Here is a 27853-nt window from a genome sequence, read left to right as displayed (position 1 = left end):
CAAGGACTAAGACCTACAGATTGAGAACCATTGTTCCAAACGGAGGTGAAACATTCCATCCTTCAGGGAAGATCCTTTAGCTCCAGAAAAGAACAACTCAAAGGTTTCAGGAAGCTCCTGAAACTGAATAGATTCACTAGGGCCCTCTATTTCATGCATATATAAACATTAAGGACTGCTGAACTTCTTAGAAGAGGCTTTTACCAACCAAGCCTCCTGGCAGAAAGAGAGACCAGCAGAACTGCCTGGAAGTGACTCAGACCACTGTAGCTGCCTGAAAGAGGTCGTCAGTCTCCGCCTGTTGAGCTGCCTTCAAGCAGTGAATTGTGTTCCAGGTTTCCAACTGTGATGAGCTGTGATTGGCGAAGTGAACTCTTTGGCAACGTAACTGTCTCTGAGTCATCCCTGCTCCTGTACGCTCACCTATATCCCTGTAAGGAAACTGACAGATTCACCAAGCTGAACTTTGGTAGTATTCTTATTTTATCCTGTCCTCAGTTCTACACGGGGGAGACGGAGCACTTGTTACATCTGCCAGGAATGTTGTCACACATGGGTGTATACACATGCACAAAGCACTCTACATGGGGGAGACGGGACAGTTGTTTACATCTGCACAGGAATGCTGTAACACATGGGTGTATACACATGCACAAAGCACAAAGCATGTTCTGCATGCATGCTTTCTTCCTCAGTCAGGGAGTGCCTGAGGTGGAGAGTAAGCTCCTGATCTTGCTCTTGGTCCTTCATACAAATGGACCGACAGGCCACTGGACCCCAAAGGTCTGCAACAGGGAGCAGAGTGTGCACTTCAGGTGTATCTGAGAAGGACCTAAGAAGATGCTTGGTAATTGGAAGGGAAGACAAGACCAAAAGAAAACTGGAATGAAGGCCTTTGAAATCGCAAAGTTCTTCCTCAGCAAATTTGAAGAACAAAGAGAACTGAAGTCAAAGAATCTGCAAATGGAAGAAAAAGGAATTTTAAAAATTCAAAGGACAAGGCAGAAAGTATAACACGGGGAAGTGATGCACAGCTGCTGTGCTCAAGTGCACGGCCGTCTCTGAGTCACCAAGACTCATAAAGCAGGAATTTTCCATGTTTGACCTTAGGTTGTAGCCCTCTTCCCAGCTGTTGGACTTGCTAGGAGAGAAGGTGTGGCTTGTGCCACAGAGACATAACAAAGCAAGCAGGCAGGAGTGACATGGGTGTACCCTGGGCATCAGTGAGGGGTCTGGTAAAAATTCAGGACCAGTTGCTGACTGCTGGCCTCACAGCACAAGGAATGGAAGAGGGGGATCCTGGTTCTTGAGCTTGTTTGTGAGAAGAATGAAGCAAGTTCTGCTCCCTGCAGGAAGGACACAGAGCTCTAAGGCCACATCCTAAGCTGCCACGGACTACCTGTGTGCCACTGGGCAGGTTGCTTGCTTTCTCTGTGCTTCTTTTTTTCCCATCCAAAGAATCATAAGTAGTGTCCCAGGAAGCCTGACTGTCAATTGGACACAGCCAAGATCACCAGAGAAGGCAATTTCAGCTGAAGAATTCCCCAGATCAGACTGACACGCAGACTCGCCTGTGGAAGCCTGTCTTTGTTGTTAACTCATATAGGGGGGTCTAGCCCACTATGGGCAGCACCTGAGCATGTGGTCCTGGGCTGTATAAGAAGCTGGTCAAGTATGAACCTTCGAGAGAGCCAGCAGACAGTGTTACCCTGTGGTTTCTGGTTCGGATTTTTCCCTGAGCACCGAGCCTGACATCCTTCAGTGATGGATTATGACTTGAAAGTGTGAGCCGAATAAACCCTCTCCATCCTCAAGCTACTCTCCAGGGTGCTTTGTCACAGCAACAGAAATCAATCTGGAACAAACAGCCTTGTGGGGTAGCAGGGAACATGGATTCTACACCTGTTGCGGGACAGTGTGTCTCCTGGAGCATTGTATTCACATGCTAAGTTTGGAAGCTCTGCCTATTTTGAATTTGACCATCTTCCTAGGAAAGCAACATCTTACCCAGGAAGTCTAAAAAACAATGAGGACAGGTGAAGCCAAAGAATTAACAGCTGCAAGTTAAAAGAGATTCAGGGTGTTGAGACACTCGAGGTTTTAGGGCCATTGGCCAAGTCTTTTATATGCAAGCATGGAAACCTGAGTTTGGAACCCCAGCACCCACAAAATCAAAATGTAATGATGTGTAGTATAAGGGGAGATAGGAAGACTCCTGAGGCTTACTAGCCATCCAGTTTACCTAAATCAGTTAGCTTCAGATCAGTGAGCGACCTTGTCTTAAACAAAAATTTGTAGGGATATTAAAGAGGGTATCCATTATTGATCTCTATCCTGCATGTCTCTCTCTCTCTCTCTCTCTCTCTCTCTCTCTCTCTCTCTCTCTCTCTCTCTCACACACACACACACACACACACACACACACACACCATAACCTGGGTATCATACATCATCCTATAATTCCAGTATTAGGAAGAGGGAGTCATGGGAATCAGTCCCTTGCTACATAGACAGCTTTAGGTCAGCAGCCAAGGGAAGTAGGACTTGGATTTGGATGTTTCTCGGATTTGTGGTTGGGTCTTCTGTGGATAATATGAAAACTGTCCTACACAGAAGGGACTTACTGCCAATTCATCTTTCACTGTGGCTACTGTGGTAGAGGTGGGATACCAGGATACTGCCCACATGGACCCTGTCACAGGAGTGGTTCAGGACTCTATCGTAGCGTACCTGGCATTCAAGAAGACAGGTGTCGGGTCTTACAGACAAGGCAGATCCTAAAGCCTATTCATTCACTTTTTCCCTTTACACATTGAGGTTTTCTCTCACCTTCTGTGTAGCCTACAGCAGGGAGGTGATAGTCCATCTACTCCAGGAACGGTTCGATTTGAAGGTGCAGAGCCAGCCCAAGACCTTCACAAGCAATGCTTGCATAGTCTCCAGATCCTGTAATTCTCACTCCCCTAAATGCTTAGAGAGACTGAGAATCAGTGTGTTTCAAACTTCTTTAAGAATGAGTTTACCTAAGGCTGGAGAAACGGCTCGGCCCCCACATCAGGCAGCTGACAACTGCCTGTTACTCAAGTTACAAGGGACCTGATGTCCCTCTGGCCTCAACAGGTACTGAACTGAAGCATGTAACACTGATATATACACACACTAATGAGTACAATCATGTATAAATAATTAGAGAATAAAAAATAAATCTTAAAAGCTAATAAGATAAAATGGAATTAATTTTCCCTGATTATTGCCAACCTTTTCTCTTAAGGTAATAAGAGTTTCTGGGGGCTGAATGAAAATTAACCTTCATATTTCGTTTAGGGCACTGACCCCCACATACAGTATCTCCTGGAGGGGGCCCTGCTACCATCTCTTCATTTTGGGTTGAAGGGCATGAGCTGGAGCTTGGAGGCAACTGGTTTCCTACAGGCTGAAAGACCTCTCCTGGCACCTCCTCCTGCACTGGTGCTGGCCACGGTGCTGAAGGAGCTAAAGGAGTGGCATCAGGTCAGCTCTGGGAGTCCAACCTCCCAGCTGCAGCCCAAGGTTTCCATTAATCTCGGCCCTGGGCCACCAGGTCTATTTATTTCCAGCAGAATAAGTAATCGATCCAAGTTTTTCTAAAGAAAACACTCCCCATGCTTTTCAGCATGAGAAGCAAATCTAGGGGACCTGTCATCAGAAGTGACTCTATGCTTCCCATAGACCACTGGGATCCAGAAGAAAACCATCTCTCACCCAAGGAGGCTCCCAAGCCCAGGCACACTTACCCTTGACCCACGGAAGGACCAGCAGGTTCCTCAGAGTCTTCTGAGGAAAGGGAAGCAATTGGGCATTTATGACATAATCTTCATCACTGTCATTTCACCTATCTGCACCTACCTCTTTAATTATATTGTTAATTGAGCCCCTTAACGTTTTAAAATAAAAATTAAATGACTTGTGCTTGTATGTGCATGTGTACATGCCTGTGTACCACAATGCATACTTAGAGGTCAGAGAACAACTGACAGGAGCCAGATTTCTCCTCCTACTATGTGGGTCTCAGGGATCAAACTCTGCTTTTCATGATTGCCTGGCGATTGCCGTTCCCCACTGACCCCTCTAGCCATCACCTGCAACTTTATGGCACAGTTGTAAGAAGTCTCCGTGCAGAACCACTAAAATAGCTGAAATGTTTCCCCCAAAGAAGCAATTATCAGAAGCAATATGGTATCAATCTGGAAGTCCTGGACCTAAAATTATATCTGTGGGTCTCTAGGGAGAAGTCTCCAGCAAAGGGGAGGCAAAAAAGGGACTGCTTTTCCAGCAGTGGGGTTGATTATGGGGAACGGAGGTGGAATGGGAGCAGTAAAGGGCCCAGCCTGAACTATTAGGCGTCTGGGAATTTAACAAAGGACGGAAACTGTCCGGCATCTATGGTCTCCAACACACCAAGGGCATTTGGGGAGAGGCATTCATTGGGATTCCTGCTGTGCAGTGCTGATTAATATCTCAGGGATCTTCCTAATCAGCTGATCCTTGATGGGCTAAGAGTGGGAAGGAAGAAGAGGAGTAGGGAATAAGGTGTGGGGCCAGGGCTGATGGCTGGGATCCCATCAGCTCCACATTGAGAAGCTCCCAGACTGTAAACAAGCTGGGAAAACACATCCCTGAACATCTACCATCTGCTCTTGACACTGGGGTGGACCTGTCTTAGAGTGTAGGAATGAGGTAGAAGATATTCTATGATGGGATGGGATGAGTAACAGGAAGCCTCTAACTTGTTAGTCAAGTGTAAGAGTCAGCAGAGCTACTTGGGTCTTTCTTGGCTTCTCTAGACTCTCCCACCCCACTCTGCTCACTCCCACAGGAATTCCAGATGGAGCTGCCCACCTACCCCGCAGATAAGAATACAACAGGGCAAGCAGATCCATGAAATACTGACCAGACCTGACATTAACAGATGCCTGATAAACCTTTAAAACAGTCGCTTGAAGCAATAAATTTTGCTTGCCTTTCTCATGAATCTGAAAGTTGACTAGGCTCAGCTGAAAGTTCCTGGCTCAGATCTCTCATCAGAGACAATGCCACAGCCTCACCTCAGAGGTACCTGTCTTTCTGAAGTACCTGGTAGTGAATACAAGCTGTCACAGGACCCATCATAGTGTGCAATGCTCCCAACAAGGAAGCTGCTATCTTTGTCAGATCACCAGTGCCTGCTTCTAAGAATCCTTGTCCATGGAGCTCATTCATCCCTCATAGGAGGGGTAAAGAGGGGCAAGGACCCTCCCCGGAGAGTCCAGATCCTCCCCCAACTGCTTGAATGCAGCCCTGCCTTAATTGCTCATAGTTTCATGGACCCCAGGAAGATGCTAGGGTATATAAGCTTAGGGAAATTAACAGAAGGGGTCCCACCTGTGCCATTCTATGAACATCACCATCCACACTGGGTGCAGATTTTCCAGTGTGGCTACTTGGAGTCACACACGCTCCTGTTAGTCACCCCTCACCCATGCTTTGTAAGCCTAATAAACTCACTGGTCCCCCAGAGTGAACTTCAGTTGGGCATTGGGGCTTTAGGAGCAGTAAATAGACATCATTTCCATTTCCCTATGGAAGGAATTCTCACAAAAGAGCCACCTGGGAATAACTACATGGGCTTCTCCTGTGCTGTGCTTTCTCGTATATTGCTGGCGTTCTAATAGGAAGTAAAAAGAGAGAGAAGAAGAAGAAGAAGAAGAAGAGAGAAGGGGGAGGGAGGGGGTAGAGGAAGGAGGGAGGGAGGGAGGGAGGGAGGAGAGAGAGAGAGAGAGAGAGAGAGAGAGAGAGAGAGAAGAGAGAGAGAGACAGAGACTAAGATGGGAGAAAGGCGGATATCTAACCCTCTTGGACCTAGCCTTAGAAGCCCGACAACTGCTCTGTTTTCATTAGAAACACGTCATTAGGGAACCCACTCTCTGGGGGAAGAAATGGCATTCTGTCTTGTAGATGGGGAATGTGGAAGACAGCAGCAATGCTTCAGCATCACAGCCACACAGAGCCATCCCAGAGAGCACGGTTCGGCTCAGCATACAAATGGAGACAGTGTGGTTTCACACGAGACAGCCCCATTCTCTGCATGAACTTTTTAATTAAAGAGGGATATGTTATCCTAGTTCTTGGAAAAACAGTGCAGCCATTGGGAATCTTTCATACAGTAAGAGATACAACCCTACCAAAAAGCTTGTCCAAGCTTAGTGAACGCAGTCCTGTTGTCAGGAGCCCCAGCCTGAGGAAGATGTGGTCCAACCTCAGAGGTCCCTAGTCATAGAGAAAATGACTTCAGTCTCCTGGACTGGGAGGAACTTGTAATACAGAATCAGCATTGAGTTTTAGTCCCAACTCTGCCAATAACTGTGTGGGTCTATTTCTTCATGAACCTCGACAGTGGACATCTGGCGCAGTCAATTTTTCGGGTTTTATATACTGGGTAGTGGTGGCACATGCCTTTAATTCCAGCACTCAAGAGGTAGAGGCAGGTGGATCTCTGAGTTTGAGACCAGCCTGGTATACAAAGCAATTCAGGACAGCAAGCACCACACAGGGAAACCCTGTCTTAAAAAACAAAACAAAACAAAACAAACAAACAAAATAACCATACACATGTCGGGGCCAAGTTCTCTCTATGCGGGGCTGGGGAAGTGGCTAGGGGCATAAGAACTCACCACTCTCTCACATAATCTGAGTTCCATTTCCAGAACAATTGAAACTCCAGCTCCAGGGAAACCCAGTGTTCAATTCTGGCTCCCATGGGCATTGGCATACACTCATACAGACATACAGATAAATAAAAAACAAATAAATCTTCAACCCTGCCAGTTTCTACAATGTGTCAGAAGCATAACTTAGATAACAGATAGCCCTGCGGTTTCTAGGGGGCAGGGTGCCTGAGGGTGGAAGCCGAATCCCTCAGGCAGACACAGACCTGGGTTCTTTTTAGCACACTTTTTATTCCTGCTCAGTCCCCTGTTTTTCAACCTTCTGCAGCTCTGCAGTAAGTAGAGAAAAGGATTAAACAGGCATCGGAGGACAAATCCCTAGAGGCCACAGGAGCTACAAAGAGACCAGAGTTCTCCGTGTCTCCTGTTCTCACTATGAGCTGTAGGTAAGTTCACATTCTACCTTGAAGAGCCATTTACAAGAACGGATGGTTTGCATAGATCACACCTACATGTGGGAAGAGATTTCTGTGCCCTGTTCATGACAGTGTTGTGAGCATTCATTGTATAATGGGTACCCATTTTCAGAAGATATAGCTGAGGGTTGAATGTAGTGCCAGAGATTCATTCATATTTTTAGATTTTATTCTTTATGTGAATGAGAGTTTCTCTACATGTATGTTTGTGCATCTTGTCTGGATGTATGTCTGGCATGAGAGGAGGTCATAAAAGAATGTCTGGCTCCCTGGAACTGGAACTGGAGTTACAGGTGACTTGACCTCTGTGGGTGCTGGACATTGAGCTGAGTCCTCTGCAAGAGCAGCCAGTGCTCTTGACCACTGAGGCAGTATCTCCAGCCCCGTACTGTTGTTTTTCTTTCATAAACACAGCAGCTACACTCTAATAATGAAGGTTTGATGCTAGACCCCAGAATGAATCAATGGTGCTGGGGAGTCTGCTCTCTGGGGTAACAGTCTCTAGTCAGAAAGGCTCTTATGCACATGATTATTGATTCATGGATATTTGTAAGCCTCAGAGGAGCCCGAGAGCGAAGCCATTGGATCTTGAGGCTGAGAGAAGGTATCTTGGAAGAAGTCATGTGCAAGCATTTCTAGAAAAGGCAGACTAAGTTGTTCATCTGCTCCACTAGAACCAAGGACAGGCTCAGCTTCTCCCCATGACAACTGAAGAAAAGAGGTTTTCCTAGGTTCTCTGTGCACAGGCTGGACACTGGGAGGGGCCAGCTCAGCATAGCTCACAAAGTTGTTCTGGCCCAGTGAATGGGCCATTTTAGATTGAAGGGGATTCCTCTCTTCTTCCAGTCCAACACCTCTTTTAGATGACCGGACAAGGTTTGTGTTTTCCCTGTGATCATTCATTCCATGCTGTTTTCCAAAAATCTCCCTATTTGTGCCTCAGTTTTCTTGTCAATGAAATGCAAGCAATGCCGTGGATTGCTCAAGAAGAAAAGAATTAACATATGGAAATGATTAGACCAGTTCCTCTAAAGATAAATGATCAACAGATGGTATATATTATAATTACATGATAACCAATTAGCGTCCTACACATAGGGATGGGGCTTACTGTTTGTAGCCTCTGGCCAAAGTACAAGCATAATCTTTGGTTGGAATAACAAAGACAGATAATGTGAGGAGTGATTGTAGTGTAATGGTGACTAGTTCTAGCTGTGGTAGAGCTGATACTGCCAGTGATGACAATGGAGATGGCAATGATGGTGGTGATAATGGTAGCAGTGATGATGGTGGTGGTGATAAAGGTGATGCTGCTGATATTGAGGTGGTGATGGTGATGGGGGTAATGATGGTGACGTTGATTATGATATGGTGATGATGGTGGTGGTGATAAAGGTGATGCTGCTGATATTGAGGTGGTGATGGTGATGGGGGTAATGATGGTGACGTTGATTATGATATGGTGATGATGGTGGTGATGGTGAATGAAGGGTTAATAATAATGACAGTGCTAATAGTGGTGATGATTATGTAAATTATTTTGATGGTTAAACATTTTGTCAACTTAACTGGTTTTAGAGGCATATAGGAGACAGAGCTGTGGGTGGGCCCATGAGGACGTTTCCAGAGAGGACTGACTAAAAATGGAAGAGTCACTCTGCAGTGGGTGGTGCCATCCCACAGGTTAGGGGATTACAATTCTCGGTGAATAAAGCATCCTCCTTTCCTCCCTCACCTCTCCTCCTCTGTCTCCTCCTCCTCTTCATTCTCCTGTCACACTTATCATCATGAAGGATTGCATTTCTTAGGACTGAGACTCAAAATAAACCGTTCCTTCAGCTTTCTGTCAGGTATTTTGTTAGTTATAAGAAACAATATATATAGTTATGATGGTAGTTATGTGATAATATTTATCATAGTATTATAGACGATAAAATAATATGTAGTTATGATTCTCTTCTGCTTTTTTCCACTGTGACAAAATATCCAAGAAAAGCAACCTGAAAGGGGGGGATTGATTTTGCTTCATGATTTCAGAGGGCTCAGTCTGTGGTCCCTTAGCACCATTGCTGTGTGTTCATGTTGAGATAGAGCATGATGTGGTGGAGTAACACATTACCTCATGGTGGCTGGGAACCAGGGAGAAGAAGCATGGGAACAAAACACAACCTCCAAAGGCAGCCCCTGTAATCTACTTCCTCCCCCCGGGCCACACCTCCTAATAGCTCCTCCATGTAGCTATTATATCTCAACACAGTCACACACGGGTGAAGTCAGTGTTCATGTGATCCAGCCACTGTTCAATAGATCCATCTGCTGTGAACCAAACCTTCAACAGCAGAGCCTTTGGGGACATTTTATATCTAAACCATAAAGCATATGGAGGAGGAAGAGGAGGAAGAGGAGAAGGAGGAGAAGGAGAGCTGGAGAGATGGTTCGGTGGTTAAGAGCTTTATTGCTCTTGCAGATGGCATGGATTGGGTTCTCAGCACCCACGTGGTGGCTCACCGACAGTTGCAGGAAGTCTGATGCCCTCATCTCTTCCATGGACATGAGGCACACATGTGGGGCAAATGCATACACGCAAAACACTCATAGACATAAAATAAATAACCCAAGAAGGAATAAAAAGGAGATAGAGGAAATGAGGATGCTGTTGACAAAAGCTTTTAATTAGGCACCTGAGGACTGACAAGTGTTAGAGGACTTGCCTGGCTTGTGCAAGGCCTTGGATTTGATCCCTAGCAATACTAAAAAATGTAGAATTTATTTTGGAAAATAAATGTTCTGAATGGAGACCATCTCGCCTTCATTGCAACTAACCATGCATTTGTGCTGGAGTTTGGCCTAATGCAATGCGAGGAGAAACAGACTGCTTGACTTATGAAAAAGACGCTGCTTTCTTCGTTCCTTATCCGGTGGATTTGATGGTTAGAGCTCCAGCCACCATAGATAAAGATAAAGCTAGGAATGGAGGTCATGGGTGATGGAGGGACAAAACAGGAAGTCAGTGCCAGTGAATCCTTCCGGCCCTGAATGGCCTCTGCCCCCATGTTTCTTTCTATATTTTTATTTGTAGTTGTTTTTATTGAGCAATATCTATATTTTTTTCTCTGCTTCACTCCCTTCATCTCCCATCCCCTTCTGCCCTCTCTCATGATCCCCATGCCCTCAATTTACTCAGGAGATCTTGTCTTTTTTCTTCCCATGTAGATTAGATCCATGTATGCCTCTCTAAGGGTCCTCTTTGTTTCTAGGTTCTCTGGGATTGTGAATTTTAGGCTGATTTTTCTTTTCTTTTTATCTAAAAACCACTTATGAGTGAGTAACATGATATTTGTCTTTTTGGATCTGGGTTAACTCACTCTATATGATGTTTTCTAGATCCATCCATTTGCCAGCAAATTTCAAGATGTCATTATTTTTTTTCTGCTGTGTAGTATTCCCTTGTATAGATGTACCACATTTCCTTACCCATTGTTTGGTTTAGGGGCATTAGATTGTTTCCTGGTTCTGGCTATGACAAACAAAGGTGCTATGAACATAGTTGAGCACATGTCCTTGTGGTATGAGTCTGCATCCTTTGGATATATACCCAAAAATGGTATTGCTGGGTCTTAAAATGGATTGTTTCCTAATTTTCTGAGAAATCACCATACTGAAACCCAAAGGGGATGCACCAGTTTGCACTCCCACCAGCAATACCCCACATCCTCTCCAGCTTAAGTTGTCATCAGTGTTTTTGATCTTGGCCATTCTTACAGGTGTAAGCTGGAACCTCAAAGTTATTTTGATTTGCATTCTTCTGATGGGTAAAGATGTTGAGCATTTCTTTAAGTCTCTTTCAGCCATTTTAGATTCATCTGTTGATGTTTGTACTTCATTTTTTTATTGGATTACTTGTTCTTTTGATGATCAATTTCTTTTAGTTCTTTGTATATTTAGGAGATCAACCCTCTCTGCCTGATGTGGGGTTGGTGAGGATTTTTTTCCCATTTTGTAGGCTGTCGTTTTGTCTTGTTGACTGTGTCCTTTGCTTTACAGAAGCTTTTCAGTTTCAGGAGGCCCCATTTATTAATTGTTACTCTCAGTATCTGTGCTTCTGGGTTTGTATTTAGGAAGTGGTCTCCTGTGCCAATGTGGTCAAGTGTAAGTCCCACTTTCTCTTCTATGAGGTTCAGTGTGGTCGGTTTTATGTTGAGGTCTTTGATCCACTTGGACTTGAGTTTTGTGCATGGTGATATATATGGGTCTATTTTCATTCTTCTACATGTTGATATCCAGTTATGCCAGCACCATTTGTTGAATATTTTTTTCTTTTTTCCATTTTCTATTTTTTGCTTCTTTGTCAAAAATCAGGTTTTCATGGGTGTGTGGATTGATATCCTGGTCTTTGATTGGGTTCCATTGGTCCATATGCCAATACCACACTGTTTTCAGTACTGTAGCTCTGTAGCAGAGTTTGGAGTCAGGGATTGTGATGCTTCCAGAAGTTCCTTTATTGTACAGGATTGTTTTGGCTATCCTTGGTTTTTGCTTTTCCATATGAAGCTGAGTACTGTTCTTTCAAGGTCTGTAAAGAATTTTGCTGGGATTTTGATGGAAATTGCATTGAATATGTAGATTGCTTTTGGTAAGAGTGCCACTTTTGCTATGTTGATTCTACCTACACAAGAGCTTGGGAGATCTTTCCACTTTCTGTTGTCTTCTTCAATTTCTTTCTTCAAAGATTCAAAGTTCTTTTCATATAGGTCTTCCACTCTTTTAGTTAGCGTTACTCCAAGATATTTTGTGTTATTTGTGGATATTGTGAAGCATGATGTTGTTTTGATTTCTTTCTCATCTCATTTATCATCTGTATAAAGAAGGCTACTGATTTTTTGAGTTAATCTTGTATTCTGGTACATTATTAAAGGTGTTTATGAGTTATAGATATTCCTTGGTAGAATTTTTGAGGTCGCTTATATAAACTATCTTATCATCAGCAAATAGTGAGAGTTTGATTTCTTTTCTGATTTGTATCCCCTTAATCTTTTTTTGTTGTCTAATTGCTTTAGCTAGAACCTTAAGTACTATATGGCAACAGTGGACAACCTTGTCTTGTTCCTGATTTCAGTGAGATCACTGGGAGTTTCTCTCCATTTAGTTTGATGTTGGTTGTTGGTTTTTTGTATATTGCCTTTTTTCTGTTTAGATACGTTCCTTGTACCCCTGCTCTTTCCAAGACCTTTATCATGAAGGGATGACGTATTTGTCAAAGGCTTTTTTAGCATCTAATGAGATGATCATGTTTTTTTTTTCAGTTTGTTTATATGGTGGATTTTAATGACCAATTTTCATATGTTGTACCATCCCTGCATCGCTGGAATGAAGCCAACTTGATCATGGTGGATGATTTTTCTGATGTGTTCTTGGATTTGGTTTGTCAGTATTTTATTGAGTATTTTTGCATCAATGTTCATGAGTGAGATTGGTCTGTAATTTTCTTTCTTAGTAATGTCTTTGTGTAGTTTGGATATCAGGGTAATTGTAGCCTCATAAAAACAGTTTGGCAATGTTCCTTCTGTTTGTATTGTGAGGAACAATTTAGAGAGTATTAGTATCAGTTTTTCTTTGAAAACCATGTAGAATTCTGTGCTGAAATCATCTGGTCCTGGGCTTTCTTTGATTGGGAGTCTTTTGATGGCTGTTTCTATTTCTTTAGCAGTTATAGATCTATTTGATTTGCTTAAATGGTCTTGATTTAATTTTGGTAAGTGATATTTATCCAGAAAATTGTCTGTTTCCTTTAAGTTTCCAATTTTGTGGAGTACATGTTTTTAAAATATGACCTCATGATTCTCTGGATTTCCTCTGTGTCTGTTGTCATGTCCCTTTTCATTTATGATTTTTTTAATTTGGATATTTTCTATCTACCTTTTGGTTAGTTTGGATAAAGTTTTGTTTATTTAGTTGATTTTCTCAAAGAAGCAACTCTTTGTCTCGTTGATTCTCTGTATTGTTTTCTTTATTTCTATTTTGTTGATTTCAGCTCTCAGTTGTATTACTTCCTGCCATTTAGTTCTTTTGAGTGAGTTTGCTTCTTTTTGTTCTTGAGTTTTCAGGTGTTCTGTTAACTTACTAGTGTGGAATTTCTCCAGCCTCTTTACATAGGTATTTAGTGCTATGAACTTTCCTCTTAACACTGCTTTTATTGTGTTCCATAAAGTTGCATATGTTATGTGGTCATTTTCATTGAATGTTAGGAAGTCTTTAATTTCTCCCTTTACTTTTTCTTTGACCCATTGATGATTCAGGTGATCATTGTTTAATTTCCATGTGTCTGTGGGCTTTCTGAAATTAGTGTTACTGTTGAATTCTAATTTTAAGCCATTGTGATCTGATAAGATACATGGGGTTATTCCAAATTTTTGTATCTCTTGAAGTTTGCTTTGTTACCTAGTATGTGGTCAATTTTTGAGAAGTTTCTGTGAGGTACTGGGTAGAAGGTATATTCTTCTATGTTTGGATGAAATGTTCTATAGATGTCTGTTAAGTCCATTTGAGTCATCAGATCTGTTAGCTTCCTATTTCTCTGTTAATTTTCTGTCTGATAGACCTGTCCAGTAGTGAGAATGGGATGTTGAAGTCTCCCATTATTAGTGTGTGGGGTGTAAGTTTAATGTGTGATTTAAACTTTAGGAATGTTTCTTTTACATGTAAGGTGTCCTTGTATTTGGAGCATAGATGTGCAGTATTGAGATTTCCTCTTGACAGATTTTTTTTTCTGTGACTAGTATGAAATGTACTTTTTTGTCTCTTTTGATTGATTTTAGTTCAAAGTCTATTTTGTTAGATATTAGGATAGTTGCACCAGCTTGATTCTTAGGTTCATTTGATTGGAATTTTTTTTCCCAACTCATTACTCTGCAGCAATGTCTATCTTGGAGGTTGAGGTGTGTTTCTTGTACGCAGCAGAAGGATGGATTCTGTTTTTGTATCCAGTCTATTAGCCTGTGTCTTCTTATAGGTGAGTTGAGTCCATTTATATTAAGGGATATTAATGACCAGTGACTACTAAGTCCTGTCATTTTATTTTTTTGTTGGTGGTGATGTTATTGTGTGTATTTTTCCCTTCTTTGGGATTTGCTGCTATGAGATCATCTATTTTCTGTGGTTTTGTGGATGTAGCCAACTTTATTGGGTTAGAGTTTTCCTTCTAGTGCATTGTGTAGGCTGGATTTGTGGCTAGGTATTGGCTAAATCTGGTTCTGTCATAGAATGTTTATCTGGTATTCTGTAAGCTTTTTGTATCATCATACGCATCTCTTTAGGTTGGGAAAGTTTTCTTCTATGATTTTGTTGAATATTTTTTCTTTGCTTTTGAGTTGGACTTTTTCTCCTTTTATCCCTATTATTCTTAGCTTTGGTATTTTCATGGTGTCCTATATTTTCTGGATATTTTGTGTTTAACTTTATATGGATTTAAAGTTTCCTTTAACCAATGAGTCTATTTCCTCTATTGCATCTTCAATACTTAATATTCTCTCTTCAATCTCTTGTATTCTGCTGTTTATGCTTGCATTTCTGGCTCCTGATCATTTTCTCATAATTTCTGTGTCCACAGTTTCTTCGGTTTGTGTGTTCTTTTTTATTGTCTCTATTTTGGTTTTCAGGTCTTGAATCATTTCTTTCATTTATTTGATTGATTTTTCTTGGTTTTCTTTAAGTGGTTTGTTGATTTCTTCCAATTTTTTGTCTTTTCATCCATTTCTTTGAGGGAATTTTTCATTTCTTCTTTAAGGACCTCAAATATTCTCCTAAAGTTATTTTTTTAGGTCATTTGCTTCTGATTCATCTATATTGTGGTGCTCAAGTCTTACAGTTGTAGAGCCACTAGCTTTTGTTGGTATCATGTTGCTCTTTATGATGTTGAAAGTGTTCTTACCTTGTCTGCCCACCTTTTCCTCTGATTGGTGTAGTTGGGGCTATATCTCTGATGATCAATCTTCCAGGTGCCAGTGGATCCATGGCTCAGATGTTTTCTCCTCCGTGGTGCAGTCAGGTCTATGATTCCAGTCACTCTGGAGGTCACTAGGGGGTTTCTGGAGGTCACTGGCCACTCCCAAGGTCGATTGTCACTTTCAGAAGTTGCTTTGCAATTTTGGAGGTTGTTCGAGCCTGTTCTCACAGAGGTCGCTGGCTCAGCCTGTTTTCATGGAGGTCCCTGATTGGGGCCATGTTCTGCAGAGGTCTCTGAATGGAGCCTGCTCCCTAGGTGATCACTCTGGTTGCTGGCTTGGGTATTCTCCAGCAGAGATTGCCTGCAAGTGCCTGCTCCCCCAGAAGCCCCTGACTCGGACTTGGTCCTATGTCAGCCTCTCTTTTGGGCGTGTTCCCTAGGCAGTTCCTCCTTGTATCTGCTCCTATGGTGGTAGCTGCCTTGGTCCTGCTCCAGAGGAGGCCACTGACTCAGGACTTCTCTGGCAGAGGTCATTGGTTTGGGCCTATTCCTGAAGATGTCCCTGGATCAGGCCTGCTTTGGCAGAGGTCTATGGCTTGGGCCTGCTCCCTTGGTGGTTGCCCCTTCTTACCTATTTCCCCTTGTACCTGCTCCTGTGGAGGTTGCTGCCTCGGGCCTGCTCCAGCAGAGGTTGCTGGCTCAGGCTTCTCCATATTTTTTAAGAGAGAGGCTTAGCTCTATTTAAGCCACTGTGTTTTCTGGTTCCTTGTTTGTTTCCTGTTATGATCGTCTAACTCTAACTGACATGTTCACAGCCAGAAATGGGTCCCCTGCTGCATACTGTTCACCCACACAGTAGCATTCAATATTTTACATCCAAGACCAGTGCTTTGAAAGCTAGAATACTCTCTGTTTCCCAAAAGAGCTGGATTAAGACTTCTTCTAAAAAGATGGAAGATCTGCCAGCCATGGGTTGCAACCCAGCCTTGCCGAGCCAACAGCAACAGCAGCTGTCCCCTTAGCTGGGGATGGAGCTCTTTGGAAGTGCCCCTGGGCCCACTTCACTCTGCCCCCCCCTCCCCCCGCCCATGGGGCAGCTTTCCAGTCCCACAGTCTTTGGAGAGTTCTCCTTACTGTGAGCCATGATCTTTGGCTTCTCTCTCCTGCCTTCTAGAACCAGGAGATGCACCCTGTCTAGCAAAGCTCTGTGCTAAGGATTTTCTCTAGCGGGGAAGAATCTAGCTGGAGGCAAGACCAAGGTGGTGAGCAGAGAGTTCAGAGCCTTAGAACTCAGCACTGAAAGATGTGTCTAGGATGGCAGCAGGGACCTACCTGTGTGACTCCGCAGCAAGTCCAAGGCTGGGCATCCAGTCAAGGGTCCTGCCTCTGATTCCACTAGGTAAGGCCTTTCACCTTCTCATGCTTGATCTGCTCTATAATTCAAAATCAAGGCTGAGGCAGTATCCAGTCAGTAAGAGGCTTGCTGTGCAAGCACAAGAATTTGAGTTTGATCCCCAGAACACAGAGAAGTAGCTGGATATGGTGGAATGCGCTTGTAATCCCAGTGCTGGGGAGGATCAAATAGGTGGTCCTTGGGCTCCCTGACTAACCAGTCTGTCTACCTGGCAAACCCCAGGCCAGTGAGAGATCCTGTCTCAAAAAAAAAAAAAGGTGGGTTTGGGCTGGAGACACGAGGAAGCATTTAAAAGCCCTGGCTGCTCTTCCAGAGGACCAGGGTTCAATTCCCAGCACCAACATGGCAGCTCAAGACTGTTTGTAACTCCAGCTCCAGAGATCAACGCCCTCATACCAATGCACATAAAACAAAAAGTAAAGGGGGAAAGGGTACTTTAAAACAAAGGTGGGTATATAAAAACCTGAATGATGCCTGAGACTGGCCCCTGGCCCCTACACACATGTAATTATTTTTAAATAGGAAGGCCTAGTGTGTCCAAACCCAGAGAGTGCTGAATGTGTGTAGACTCCAGCATTGTGGGCAGCCTCCTCTGGACCCAGTCAATATCTTCACACACATGTACATTCACACACAGAGATATACACACAAAGACAAAAAATAAAACAAACTTTTTTTAAAAAAAAATCTCTTATGTCTTCATTTCGGTCTCCCCATGGAGAACAAAGAACCTACTATGTGGAACAGACTAAGATGTAATTGCTGACTGAGTGAATGGGTGAATCAGTAAGTTTGGGGTCTGAATGCTGGGACCATCCAGCATCTCACCGTCTCCTGCCAGTCCTAGTCCTCAGGAAGTGAATTATCACCACTCTTCAATGGGCAAGGAGAGAAAGGGCAATTCTGAGCCTGCTGGCTCCAACCCCACCCTTCAGCCAAGGAGTGAAGGAAAGTTCCCAAGTTATTGCAGCATTCTTTGGAGTCTCCCTGTATGTGGTGGTCCCTGCTGGTCCCAAGTAGCTGCAGCATCCTCTGGAGTCTCCCTGTATGTGGTGGTCCCTGCTGGTCCCAAGTGGCTGCAGCATCCTCTGGAGTCTCCCTGTACGTGGAGGTTCCTTTTGGTCCCAAGTGGCTGCAGCATCCTCTGGAGTCTCCCTGTACGTGGTGGTCCCTGCTGGTCCCAAGCGGCTGCAGCATCCTCTGGAGTCTCCCTGTACGTGGTGGTCCCTGCTGGTCCCAAGTCGCTGCAGCATCCTCTGGAGTCTCCCTAACGTGGTGGTCCCTGCTGGTCCCAAGTCGCTGCAGCATCCTCTGGAGTCTCCCTATACGTGGTGTTCCCTGCTGGTCCCAAGTGGTTGCAGCATCCTCTGGAGTCTCCCTGTACGTGGTGGTCCCTGCTGGTCCCAAGTGGTTGCAGCATCCTCTGGAGTCTCCCGGTACGTGGTGGTCCCTGCTGGTCCCAAGTGGTTGCAGCATCCTCTGGAGTCTCCCTGTACATGGTCTCTGCTGGTCCCAGATGCTCCATCCCGGCATCTCTGTGGTCAGTAGGAAATTGCACCTCTATTAAGACTCATGATTTGTCTCTACAAGCAGCAAAATTAACTTGAACAGCTAATTAATCAGAAAATGTGCAACATCTCTGTTATTTTTAATTCCTCACCCACACTAATGTGTTCTTAGTTTTTGCTAGAACTCATTTGGAGCCCGGTTCCCGATCCTCTTATCTCCAGGCTGCCAGCTCCTGGCTGGACGTGGAGAAACTTCTGCAGCCTTTCAAATCATCTCTAAGCACATTAGAGTCACATAAACAGGACATGTAATGAGACAGCCCTGCTTGGCTTTGATACTTTTAATTAGCAGCCTGAGCAAGGCAGAGCGGAGGAGGAGGGGGAGACCTGAGAGAAAGCCTAGGGCCTGGTGATGCATCAGCGTTGCCTGAGGCACAGACACTCAGAATAGTGGCTGTCTCCTGAACAACCTCCTTGCTTCCTGGAGTTGGGGAAATCCCTTTGACAGAAACAGGGCGGCACACAAGAAGGACATGTGGCAGGAGCTTCACGGAGGCATTCGGTGGTATGATTTTAAATAGACAGGTTTGGGGGTTGACAAGGGTTTTTGAGAGTTAGTCTCTTTTGTCAACCTAGCTGGGTTTACCTAGGAGACAGCTCTGGGCATATCTGACTGAGCATGGAAGACACACCCTGAAATGTGGGTCACACTGTGGCATTTTCCGTATTTCCCAGTACTTGGGGATGTGAGGAGTTCCAGCCACACAGCCCAGCCACCACGACCCCTACTGTGCTTCATCTTGATAAGCACCTCCCTCCCAAACCTGGGGCCTGGATAAATCTTCCTCGCATCAGTTGTCAGATGTTGCTTCAGTCCCAGCAGTGACAAAGGCAGCGAATACAGAGAGCCGACTCACAGAACAAGTCTCCCATAGCGTGTTGCAGATTTCTTGGGGGGAGGCTTTCTGGATGGGGGTTGCCTAGCAGGGACTTCTGCACACACTGAGTACCTACCTGCTGTGGTTAGTCCGTCTTCTAACTATCCGTCAGTGAGCAGAAGACCTCAGCACTGACCTACTGACTACAAACTGCAGCATTGTGGTTTGTCAGAGTTGGTCTCTCAAAGACCTGACATCCAGTCCTAGAGAATCCTTCCAGGAATGTTTGTGTACTATGTTCACATTACAGAATCATCCTATATGTCCACTGACAGGCAGATGAAAAAATAAAATGAAGCATATGTTTCCAGTGGACATTTAAAATATTTTGTGTGTGTGTGTGTGTGTGTGTCCAGTGAGGGGGAAAGTGCATACAGGAATCCCAGCGTGCATGTGGAGGTGAAAAGGCAATGTTTCAGGAATGGATTCTCTCTTTCTACCTTGTTTTGAGGCAGGGTCTCTTATTTCTGCTGCTGTTCTATGCATTCAAGCCTCTGGCCTTGGCTCCTGTCTCCTCCCAACTCACCACAGTAATGCTGGGATTACAGAGGTTTGCCCACCATATCTGACTTTTTATGTGGGTTCTGGGGACAGGCCTCAGATCGTCAGAGTGTGCAACAGTTACTTTCACCTGCTGAGCCATCTCCCTGGCTCTACAATTTTATTTAAGCACTAAAAAGAAACTAAATCATGTAGTTGGTTGTTTCAATCTTTTGGCTCTGTGGGGAGGGGCTGCCACCCAGTTCCCAAATAATCACATACAAACGACTTAGTCTTTCTTTTGATGCCCAAACTCAACTTGACTTGTTTCTAGCCAGCTTTTCTCAACTTAAATTATCCCTTCTATCTTTTGCCTCTGGGCTTTTTTTTTTTTTTACCTTTTCTATATACTTTTTTTTCCCGTCTTACCCCGTGGATTGCTGTGTAGCTGGGTGGCTTGCCTCTAGTGTCCTCTCTCCTTCTTTTCTCATATCCCAATCTTTTCTCTTTCCATATTTCTTCTCCTATTTATTCTCTCTGCCTGCCAACCCTACTTATTCTTTCTCCTGCCTTGCTATTGGCCATTATCAGGCCCATCAGGTGTTTTAGACAGGCAGCCCAGCTTCACAGAGCTAACCAAATTAACATAAAAGAATAGTAGAAAATAGTATTCTACAACAAAATCAGGGCTGAAGAGATGGCTTGGTGATTAAGATTATTTACTACCATATTAGCAAATATGGTAAATAATCAGTAAATATTAGTAAAAACATACTACCATATTAGTAAATTAGCAGCCAGAGGTCAGATGCCAGCATGTACAGCAGTTGGTATATAAATACCTGTAACTCCCGTTTGGGAATACAAAGCTTGCATCTAGTCTTGCAAGCACTACACACACACACACACTATATATATATATATATATATATATATATATATATATATACATACATACATACATATATATATACATACATATTCAGAAAAAGCATGCAGAAAAATGGTGGAATCCAAAATTATTATTATGCTGGCTGAATTAAGCTAATCTGATAAAGACAAATATTTCATGTTTTCTATCATATAAAAAAAATCTAGATTAAAAAAACTTACAAACCAAGACATGAAAGTAGAAGAAAGCAGGGGACCAGCAGCAGGAAAGATTGTGGTGAGGGTCAAAGGAGATGGACATGACTGGAGTCTGTGAGGTGCATCTTGAAAGCAGCACAGCAGAACATCTGTGCAATGACTAGACGCTAATAGGAAAACCACAGAACCAGACGCAAAGAGCCTTGAATGCTAGCAGTTTCGTGCCCTCCACCACAAGGGCTGGACATTCTCACAGTTTAAGGAACCCTCTGCTTTCTGAAGAAAAAGGCATTAACTATGTCCTGTTAAAGGGCTTCCTTAATTCAGACACCTCTGTCAGTTACCAATGGCCAGGGCCCCGTCACTTCTCCTCATGAGAACCAGGACTGTCTCAGGGAACTCGCATAAAAGTCATTATGATAAAGTCAGCCGAATCTGCCTATGCCTTTTGCAAAACTGTCCATCACATTGTGTTCCCCCTAAGAAGTGTTTGAGCTGCTTCAACCCACTGCCTGGGCTCTTCCGGATGGCAGAGTCACCCTGGGCTTTCCTGCTCAGGTGAGGGTGGGATCTGCCACAGTTAATGCAATGTCTTACTCAGGGAGGGATCCTGGGAAAGGAGGCTTCTGGGAGCAAACAGGTCTGTCATCAGCTGCAGCTGTCAACGACGCCAACCTAGAGTCATCTGCGAAGGGGGAACCTCAGCTGAAGAATTGTCCAGATCAGATAGGCCTGTGGTCGTGACTGTGAGACATTTTCTTTATTGCTTACTGATGTAGGAGGGCCCAGCGCCCTGTGGGTAGTACCGTCCCTAGGCAGGTTTGAGCTGTATATAAAGCGTGGCTGAGCAAGCCGATAAGCAGTGTTCCTCCACGGTCTCTTGTTTCAGATCCTAGGTTCCCGCCTTAGTTTTCCTCAATGGTGGACTCACTGACACCAAATGAACCTTTTCCTCCACAAGGCTATTTGGTAAGGGTTGTGTCACAGCAGCAGAGAAGCAGACAGGAATGACGCCTAAGTGGTCACCATATGGTCCCTGAAGCTCGTCCGCTCTGTGGTCATGGGCAGCTCTCATCCCCATGGTTTTGTCTTGGAGATCTTTCCCACCCGCCTTTGAGCATTGCTTTCATCTCATCAGTAGGTTGGACACCCAGAGAAGTCACCGTACTCCCAAGTATCTCCACTGTATCCCACACCCAGGAGGGAGCTCTGGTCACATCAGGCCAACGCATCCCTTAACTGCTGGCTGTCTCTCATTCAGGGAGCGGGTAGCTGTTGGGATTATCATATCCTCCAAGCTGTCTCTCCATTCAGCCTGCACTGGTCATCAGTTCAATTCCAGGGAGAAACCACACCCTCCTCCCACCCCTTGTCCCTGAACCTGGCCCTCCTCCCCACACCCAGCACCCCTGGGGAGAAGGAGGTGTCTGGTTAAGACTCTTCCTGCGCACCCACCCCCAATCTCACGACTATTACTGTAAGTGAACCAATTTCCTCTCCTGACATCTGTAGCTCTTAACAGTGAATATATTTGAAGAAAACCCTTTATGATTACTTGAAATCTTCCCTGCAATTTGATGCCTGATATTTCTCTTCACTCGCCCAATGATTCCTTTAACTCATTATGTCTTACACCGCAGGCCTACCCCTCTTCCCCACTGACACACACCAACCATTCTGAAGATTTATGCCTTCATGCCTGCATGTGCACAAACTGGCCGGGTGAGAGTTGGCCGCCCCAACTGCCAGCACCCCTCCCTGGTTGCTTTCTCCACCCTGAAGTCACCCCATTGCCTCAGCCTCAAATCTCTCCAGCCAGGGAATTTGTAAGGTTGTTTTCTCAGGGGAGTGGGTCTCCTCCTCTCCTGTTGTACACTACCCCCTGCTTGTTCTCATGATTATTTCCAATTGCTTCCAGAACACTTAGCGTTCCAACCTCAGCATGAAAAGAGGCTTTTCCTCCAGGGGAAAGTACAGTTTGAGGATTAGAAGTAATGCCAGCAATCTGGACAAGGATGCAGCTCCAAGGCCTCAGCTGGTGGGAGGGAGAAGGGGGAGCTATGTGGCATGCTGAGCTTCAGAGGACCCTGGAGACATTGTTTCAGAGTACCACCCTGCTGTGGTGGTGGGGGGGGAGTGATAAAGGCTCCCAAAGGGCTGTCATGCAGCTGGAGTCCAGGTCAACACTGCAGATGTAGCTGACTCTCCAGCAACATGTTGGGGTGCAACACCCCCCCCCCCGCAAGCATCACTTTGCCCACTGCCTTCCCTACGCATGCTTGCTCTTTTGGCTGTTCTTTAACACACTCTCAATCACCCCTTTCCGGTGGCATCCGTCATGGTGGCTCCCATTCACTAACTCGCTCATTCACTTCTTCACTCATGAAGCTATAGTTACTGGGCACCCGGCAAGGGCCAGGAGGACAAAAAGAAACAAGCTGCGCTGGTTCCTGACTCATGAGCATAGCCCAGCATTGAACAGGGACATGAAAACAGCCATACTGGAATGAAATCACAACTGCAAGGGTGGGCTCTCCTGGAGGTGTGGAGCCTGAGAGGCCAAGCCTCCCTGTGCAGTCAAGCGATCTCTGTTTGATTCTCAGCTCTAGTACTTGCTCATGATGAAGCTTTTGACTGCTCTTAGTTCTCTCTACCTCAGTTTCCCCACCTTTCATGCAGATGTAATTAACAGGATTATATGGAGATCTATTAGGACAGAATCTTGCAGAGGATCAATGCTGTATGAGCATCAATGTCTTCCACTCACTAAATGGAAGAGCTTCCCATTTCTTACTTGGTACTTGGTATCCTACCAAATTTCTGTTCCCAGAACAGAGGCACCAAAAGACCTTCCTGGTACCCTTCAAGACCAATGCGTATCTAGTCTTATGTAGTTATCACTATATATTTTTGTTATTATTTTTGTTTTGCTTTGTTTCATAATGGGTGGAAGGTCTCCCCACACCCAGCAGATCACTGCCTTCCCTGGACTGTTCATAGAGTAGACACCACACCAACCACAGTAGAAAGTTCTATGGTAGGGACCCCAGGTACATGTCGTCCCTCAGGTGATGAAGTGGGGAAGGGCATCTTGCTGCCTCATGAGCTTTGGAGTGTGGCACGCTTCCAGCATGACAAATGAAGACTGGGTTCTCTGGATGGAGCAAATGACCACCCAGCCAGAGGAGGACACATTTCTGCATATTGTGATACCCTCAGGTTTATGTGCCGGATGACAGAGGCAGAGCGGGGTAAGGACCACTCAGAGAGATGGTGAGTAGGAGACAAAGGGAGCCCAGCAATGTCTGCCATGCAGGAGAGGCCTCCCGGGAAGTGGACAGAACCCCCAGACACTGACCTTTGAATGAAACTCTTAAGGCAGGGGGCACTCAGCAAGCAGTAAGATTTGCTTCTGTGCTATGGGCCAGCCCAGCACATGGACAAAGAAACTGAGACTAAAAAGGGCAAACAGGCTTGTTGTGGGAGCTGCGGGCCTGCTTTTCGTCCTGCCCGGCTCCCACATGGCTAGCTTTACACCAGAAATAACGACACACAAACTGTATTCTTTTAAACTCTGCTTGTCCCATTATATCTAGCCTCTTCTCGGCTAACTCTTGCACCTGGACTAGCCCATTTCTAATAATGTGTGTAGCACCCCAAGGTGTGCTTACTGGGAAGATTCTAGCCTATGTCCATCCTGGGTCGGAGCTTCATCGTGTCTGCTCCAGAGAGCAGAGCTATCGAGTCTGAGCTCACTTCCTCTTCCTCCCAGCATTCTGTTCTGTTTACTCCACCCACCTATGTTTTAACCTATGAGGCCAAGCAGTTTTTTTATTTTTTAACCAATGACCTTCCTCCATCATTTCCCTTTTTTCTGTTTAAACATAAAAAGGAAGGCTTTAACTTTAACATAGCAAAATTACATATAACAAAACAGTTATAAAGCAAGAATTACAGTTACAATATTTACATCTACTTTATCTTTTATCATAACAAAGGAAAACAACTATAACTATCTATCTATTCTTCAACTCCATCAAAGACTCCAGAAGGATATAATATTACCTAAGTAAACAACGAAGAAACTTCCAAAACTCTAGAAGTGACAGAGACATCTTACTGCCTGGACAGTCACCCAAAGTTCTTTCGTACCGCTGGGGCATCCATCTTCAGCCTTCAGGCCCATAGTATCCAGAGACATATCCATGAAGCAGGAAATTTCAAAGTCAGTTCAGTCACTATCTGCTGTGTCCTGCAGAATGTCTCGCAGACTGCTTCATGAATCAGGAGCCCCGAAAGATCATCTCACCTTTAGGCAAGTTTAGTAGTCCTCTCTCTCTGCGGGTTCTTTGTGTCCAGTTTATACAATAGTCCAGGCAAGAGTTGTTTCTTGCCCAAATGGCTATCAAACTCCATAAAGATCCTCTTCGATGCCCATCATCTTCTTGAAGTAGATAGGTGTTTCCAGGAGCAGACATGTCTCATTGTCATGAAAAACCCTAAGTTATTAAAACATTTAAAATGCCATATTCTATAATTTTTGAAAGATATGAAGAATGCTTATCTAAAATATATCTATGTACATCTAGAAAATATTAACTAACATGACTACAAACTTGACTATTATGATTATCTATTAACTACCTATATACATTACATTTTAAGTGAACTACACAATCACAATACCTTAATCAATATCAGAAATACATATACATATAATAAAATTGATCTTAAAATCCATACCAATGCAAATTATTCATATCTATATCATACCCCCCTTTAAATGTAAAAGAACGTTTATAAACAATATTTGAAAACATGGGCACAGTTTTTTCTCTCCAAACTGCTTCCTGCTGAATAGGGGCGTCATTAATTTGGTCTTTCATGGTATAACCTATGTGCCAGGGTCATCTCAGTTGGCAGTTGAGTGAAATAATTTTTTGAGGGTGTTCACAGCAACCTTTCAGGAGGGCATGGTCTATCATACCATATTGGGATAGACATAATCCACAGGGTCTCATCCTCTGTGAAAACAAAAGAAGACCCTCTCCAAAGCATCATATCCTTAGACCCAAATTCTGAAATCATAATACCTTTAGAACATACATGTAGTTTGGCAGACAACACAATGAAAGGTTTCTCTGTATTTAGCTCCTTCACAGTCAAAAATTTTAAAGAAAACACAATGTACATAATCCAGACTCTCTGTGAATTTTCCATTTTTAAGTGGCTTATTTTTCTTTATTTCTTTTAATCTCTTAACTATCTGTACTCTGTCTCTTTAAAGACTTTACCCTTTTTTTTAAAGACATTAACTTTATTCTTTATATTCTTTTTCTTCTCTCTCCCAAGCCTATGTACATTCATCCAACACTGTGATCCATAAAGGTCTTTTATGTCTGAATCTATTGTGAATCTGTAATTTTTTTACTATCCAGGAACACTTTGTTTTGTGCCTTTAAATCACTAAGTGCTTAAGAATCTAAGTTGTGACATTCCTAGGTCAAAAACAGGTACTGCAGGCTTGCCCCGCCCAGTCCAACATGGCAGAGCCACTTGTGACTGAATCAGTTGCACCTCTGAGCTGCAGGGCGAAGGGCTGCTCTGGATGTTGGCTCCACTTCTCTCCAATTTCAAAATGGAGGATGTACCATTTTCTACTAGCTCTGGGACTGCCAGGTAGGAGCTGCACTCAGCAATTTAACTCTGAGACTGAGCGTGCGGCACAGAAACTCTTTTCATCCAAGTTACAGCCAAATCTGACATGCAGAGCACTGCGCAGTCTGAAAACACGTCTCTGTATGGCGGCAGGAATCCGCCATGCTCTTCCGCCTGCCTAAGCCTGCTTCTGCTGTCTGCCCAGGTGCACGCGGGGAGCTCTGAGCCATCAGCAAGGTCTCAGAGCACTCTCCTTTCGAACCCAAGTGGGAACAGAAACATCCAGTACCATAAAAGCCATTGAAATGCTTTAAAGCTGGAGTTTGCACTGGCGGTACAGCCACAGGAAGCCGCTCTTTAAAATGACACAGCTTTTTTTCTGCTGCTGTTGCTGAATCAGGAAATCTCTCTACAGCACGCCACCAACAAACAGCAAAAATCTGCCTTAAACTCTGTTTTTTCTCTGTTTAAAATTAAGCTCTCTCAGGTTTTACGTGGAGTTTGTTACCACGGTGGGTGCCACTCTGTTGTGATATGAGCGGCGGGGCTGCGTCTCGCCACCTGGCTAGCTTTATACCCGAAATAATTACACGGAATCTGTATTCATTTAAACACTGCCTGGCCCATTCGTTCCAGCCTCTTATTGGCTAGCTCTTACATACTGATCTAACCCATTTCTAATATTCTGTGTAACACCACGAGGTAGCTTACCAGGGAAGATCTTAACCTGCGTCTGTGTCGGGTGGGAGAATCATGGCGACTCTCTGACTCCGCTTCTTTCTCCCAGCATTCTGTTCTGTTTACTCTGTTTACTTAATTTTCTGTCCTATTAAAGGGCCGAGGCAGCCTCTTTATTTAACCAATGAAATTAACACAAAACAGAAGACTCTCCTCCATCACAGGCTCACCTGGCTCAAGAAGCAAGTTGGGACCTAGCAGGCCCCGCAGTCAAGGTCTACCAACCCCAAACCCAAGGCCCTTCCTCAGCCATGCTTGGCGTGAATTTCAGCTGGTACCAGGGCGTTTGGCTGCGGAAGAATTTGGAATCACAAGGGTACAGTAGCCCTCTGAACTATCCTTATCTCTGAAAGCCACATAACTTTGGGGATCCATTTCCCAGGCCAAACTGACTACAATCAGGAGGACTGGGGTGCAGGGTTGTAGGGTGAACCTCATGTGCTTTCTGGGGAGCTGGCAGGGGCAAAGCTGCTGGGGTCCTAGGGCCTAGCTACAGGGTTACTGGAACCATTACTACGTGATAAATTAAACTTCTTGCACACAGAGAAGGCTTCTGGGTTCCTGTAACTGTCTGTCAAAACTGCAGGCTTCAGAAAACTACAGGGTCAGCCTGAGACCACCATCCAGGCCCACCCTAAAGGGGAGGAGTCAGCCTACAAGTAGAGGCTCTGTTTCCAAGCTCAAGACACACAAGCTGAATAAAAGGGAAAACTTGTCCAGAGGCATAAAGATGGAACTCTTAGGCCAACAGCTGCCACCAGAAGAGGAACGGTCATGGCTGGATCATGAGAACAGGGCAGAAAGACTGAGACAACCAACCAAAAGGTTGTTTAAGTCTCTGAGATGAGGGAGCTGCTGACTGTGCTGCCACATGGAAACAACCTGAGTACATGTATGTGTGCCTGTGTGCGTGTGTGTGTGTGCTTG

This window comes from Microtus oregoni, unplaced genomic scaffold (assembly GCF_018167655.1).
Source record: "Microtus oregoni isolate MIOR12 unplaced genomic scaffold, Mior012 000007F_ref0000211, whole genome shotgun sequence".
Classification (NCBI taxonomy): domain Eukaryota; kingdom Metazoa; phylum Chordata; class Mammalia; order Rodentia; family Cricetidae; genus Microtus; species Microtus oregoni.
Note: the sequence above shows the minus strand (reverse complement) of the source record.